Source organism: Cetorhinus maximus, chromosome 26 (genome assembly GCF_964194155.1).
Source record: "Cetorhinus maximus chromosome 26, sCetMax3.hap1.1, whole genome shotgun sequence".
NCBI lineage: Eukaryota > Metazoa > Chordata > Chondrichthyes > Lamniformes > Cetorhinidae > Cetorhinus > Cetorhinus maximus.
The window spans coordinates 22406653-22411540 of NC_135904.1; the positions used below are offsets into that span (position 1 = coordinate 22406653).

Below are 4888 nucleotides of genomic sequence, written 5' to 3' on the forward strand. Positions count from 1 at the left end.
TTGCATTTCAAGATGCACATTTGTGAAATAGGCTCTGCAAGATTATTTGCTAAATGCGGATCTTCATTACTTGGTCACATCACTGACAGTCCAACATCACACTTCAGCAATAAGCAGCCATTGTTCATAATTCATCAAACATGAGACACCCACAGAATTCAAATTAAATCCTTTATGGTCGTCAATCTCTCAACAAATAATGTCAAACTCTCTGAAAATTTGCTTGTAATTGCTTGAATAAATTTCCTAAAAAAAACCCTCACGAACAGTGAGTTTGTTCATTGTCGTACAATTTTAGGAGTTTATACAAAAAAAGCCACCTTCATTTCAACGCACAAAACAATTGCACTTTAATCCACATGTAACATATGTACTGGTTTGTATGTACCTTGTACATATGTACCTTGGATATTTAGAAATGTAACAATGGTGTAGAACTGCAGTATAAGGGTCTGGCACACAAACGGGACTGAGCACAATACCGCCTACACAGTGATGTAAGAGAACACATGACCTGCACCTAGGGGTCATTCTGGTGTCGGACAGAGCCGTGTGCACAAGCGAGCATGGAGACATCTCCTAACTTGAATCCTTTACTGTATATTATGTACACGATTCACCACAAGGACTGTGACTAAGGTAATCCATGAATCAGAAACGTGAGGGAGACAGTGGTGTAGTGGTAATGTCACTGGACCAGTAATTCAGAGGCTCAGACTAATGCTCAAATCCCACCACAGCAACTGGTGGAATTAAAATTCAGTTAATTAAATTCAATAAATCTGAAATATAAAGCTAGTTTCACCAATGCTGATGACAACTCCTCTCTCGATTGTTCTAAGAACCCAGCTGGTTCACTAGTGACCTGTAGGGAAGGAAATCTGCCTTCCTTACCTGGTCTGGCCTACATGTGAGTGAGACCCAGACCCACTGCAATATGGTTGGCCCTTAACAGCCCTTTGCAATGGCCAAGCAAGACACTCAGGTTAAAGGCAACTAGAAATGGGCAAAAAGCCTTGCTAGTGATGCTCACATCCCATGAGAGAATAGATTTTTTTAAAATTCAGGGATCGGTAATAATGGGTGTGCAAATCTATGGGTTGGATTTTGCGGATAGCAGCAAAGCAACAGCACTTGCTGCTGACCTCGAAGAAAGCTGCCCATAGGATCCAGTGATCTCTGTGACATGGCTTTTCCTCTCCCTGATAGCAGTTTAGATCTGATGCCAAATCAAAGGGACCTCCCAGCATGCAGCAGCAGTGACGTCAATAAGCATGGTTAGCAGCCAATTACACTGACGCATTCATGCAGATGGCAAACCAGGAAATTAAATACCGCTCAATCCCTTAATTCTTAATTTAAATTTTTAGATGGCAAAGTGAATGATCATGATTGGATTTTGATAGAAGTTAAAATATTAGCGTAAACAAACTTTATAAAACGATACTTCAAAAAAATGCGGAATTTTTTATGGTAGTGGAGAAACTTGACATTCCAAAAATATAAAATTAGTTTCTCAGGACTAGTGAGGGTGTTTAAGAGTAATTTTGAAGTTAGTAAGCAATGAAAGATCTAGTTACACCTTCATTCAACCAGGTGTAACCTTTTCTGGGTTTTTACAACAAAACTAACAGTGTAAGAATGAAAGTTTGTGTCAATTCACAATTGCAACACACAACACACCCCTGGAGGGACCGCGAACTCACTGACAGCAACTGCTGGATTGTGAGATCCATCGTGAGAGTGCACGTGATGCCGACATCATCGCGCGCTGTTTTACTCCCGTTCAGACCGGGCACGTGCCCACCCGACGAGGGGAAAATTCTTCCCCGGATATTCTTCAATTATTCAAAAACAGAAGACTTGTTGCATCCATTTAATTTTACCTAATCTCATAATCCACGAATATAGTGATAAGTGTTGTGGTTTGTGATCAGTGTTTCAGCAAGGTGAATTGGTGGACGACTAAGACTTCCCCCTCCACACCCCACGTAATTCAACTGCGATGAATAATCAGAAGTTTTTGTTTCTCCCAATTTCACTCCTGTCAGTCAACTTTAGTTTCTTAAAAGAAAGCCTCAAACAGGCACGATATCGGGGAGCTTGCCTTGTGGAAGTCACCGAGGTAAAACAAGTCAGTTAAGTTCATTCAGGGAAACTCTCAGTCTCTGTGTGTCCTAATGAAAACGCTTGATCAATGAAGCAGCATCAGTGTCAGCGGGTGAGAACAAAAGCAGAGCTTTCCATGTGGAACAGATCACCTGGCGTAAACAAGAGGAGCCATCTGAAATAGAGAGAACCAAAAAAGGAAGAGCAGACTGAAGAAAACGCACTGTAAATATGAGGTTAGTAGAATATTAAGAGCAAAGTGAATGATTAGGTTTTATAGAAGCAGTATATCTTTTGCTGGCCTATAAATTCTTGGGCCAGGATTTTTCCTATGGTGGGCAGGCTGGGCGGGAGCGGATGGGGGCGGGTGCAAAGCCGATCGCTGCCCGTGATTGGCTCCGTGCTGCCATTTTACACAGGCAGGCCAATTAAGGCCCGCCCAGCGTAATACGTAGCACTCAGTTTGGGCGGGGGGGCGGTGGAGGAGGGAGAGTCGGGGCCAGCGCCCATACACACATGCACATGAAAGAGCGCAGCAATCTCCCCTAGGCTGCCACAGGGAGATTGAGTGGATATTAATATAACAAAAGAATTGATTTTAAAATTTATTTAAACATGTCCCCTCATGTGACTGTGCCACATGAGTGGGGACATGTTTTTATATTTATTCAAAATTAATTAATTTATTTAATAAAAGCTTTAGGAAGCTTCATCCCGTCCGTGGATGAGGTTTCCTGAAAAACACGAAGGCCACTTGGGCTCTTCGCCTGCCCGTCAACTTAAGGTTGGACAGACAGGGTTCTCAAGTGGCTCAATTGATTACTTAATGGCCTTAATAGGCCGTTTACATTTCGGCGGGTGCACAGCCGACTCTGGCATGCGCCTCCCCCATACGAACACGCCAACCAGAAGACTCCGCCCTTGAATTTAACATGGTCAATGTTTAAAAGAACCTGTCAGTGTAACCCAGGGAATTGCCCAGAAGGTTAGCTATTGCCTCATCGTCCCTTGTGCTGTCATGTCAGGGTTATCTGAACCGAAGATGGTTATGTCTGCGATGATTACTGTAATTTTCTGGATATAATACACAGTTATTCCCTGAAAGTTTATCTAGAGGTCCGAGTGCGTATTATCCATTGGCAGCAAATCAAAATGTGTTTTCTTTTCGTAGCAGTTCAAAGGTCATCTTTTTTTGAAAGAAATGATCAAAAGCTAAGCCGTGAGATTTTGGAACATTTATTTACAGGCATCTGCTCGTAGAAAGGAACCAATTGGTTCCAAGTCCTGTGAGCGAATCATGAAGAGCCTGTCAGATGATTCATTGCAGCCTGGATTGATCGATTGACAAACGCTATTGGCTCATTCGGCCTACTTCAGAATCACACATGTTGTATGGGTGTGGGAGCTAGCCGCTCTGCAAACTAGGGTGGAAATGGGCCATTTAGCTTAGTTGTGTTTGCTCACTACTTTTGTCAATAAAGGGTCAGTCACTCTGACTGCATATTGCTAAAGTCTAGGTGCATATTATACAGCAGATTTGACTTTTCTTTCATGACACGAAAGTCAGGGTGTGCATTATATTTTAGGGGCATATTATATAGAGGGAATTATGGTTTCTCTGACCAATTTGCATCCAAAGTTGCAACATATTTTGTCTGTGCAGAAAAACGTCATAATACTTAAGAGTCTCTGGTCCAAGCTACTGAGAAATCCACACAAGTGGAGTTCCTGTTTGCCCAATATGGAATATGCATTTTGTTTCTACAATGACATGTTCCTCTTACCTTGAAGAACCAACCCTTGTCTAATGGGCCACTTCCCGTTCTGGTGTGAGTATGACACATAGTTTTACTCTCAGTGCGGGATAGCTCATTGTCTCATGGTGAAGACCTCGCCAAATTGCTAGACTCAGGCTATTTCTTATTGCTGTGTTATAATTGAGATCATTAGTTCCCACTACTACACACTCCAACAGTTGGTGCTGTGGCTTAGTTGGTTAAAGCGCCTGTCTAGTAAACAGGAGATCCTGAGTTCAAATCTCAGCAGTGCTTCAGTTGAGGTGGTCTTTTAATGGAATTACACAGTTCTACAAATTTCCTGAAATACGTAGCAGTGCTATTTGTCCCATTGCAAAAGCTCATTAAATCACTAGGAGTTCAGAAGGCAACCTGTCATCGCTGGCTATTATTAGAATCAGTTCCTTTATGCTTACACGTAAGCATGAATTATACATGTTGCTCTTAAATTTCCCACCTTTATGCTAATTAATCAGGTGGTAATATATTTTGATGAAATATAAGATAATAATATCATCAAACATTGAAACCAGAAATGGAATGGAAGGCTAGGCTTATTCTTATTACTTATTGGGGTCGATCTCGACTGTGTGATAGTGTGAAATGGACAGAAATATTATTTAGGGAGTATATAAATATGCTGCCAGCTCACTATAACCTGTTTTGCTCTTCTGCACAAAGTCAAGATCCACTCCATCATTCTGAAAGCAAGGGCGGAATTCTCCCACCCTGGACTGTGTCCCGTGGCTGGGATGGTGGTGGGGAGAGTTTCCTGCTGTGGAGGCCAATGGGAAAGCACACCATATCTTCCCGGTCTGATGTAATTAATTATGCCACTGGTTTTGCGCCGTCTTCCGTTGCAGGGCGAGCTTGATGGCGCGCATCCCGCCATCATATCCGAGCGCCATATTTAAAAGGCGCCCAGATATCCACATTGTTATACCAAAAACAGAGAGATGTCTGCAAGGTCATCCACCAGCCCA

At 42.4% G+C, this 4888-nt stretch overlaps 1 non-coding gene across 1 annotated transcript; it reads left to right on the forward strand.

Moving 5' to 3' along the window:
* The first annotated feature begins 4086 nt into the window (after positions 1-4086).
* trnat-agu (transfer RNA threonine (anticodon AGU)) lies at positions 4087-4160 on the forward strand. The gene has a single exon. It is a non-coding gene; the product is annotated as a tRNA-Thr (tRNA).
* The last annotated feature ends 728 nt before the right edge of the window (positions 4161-4888 follow it).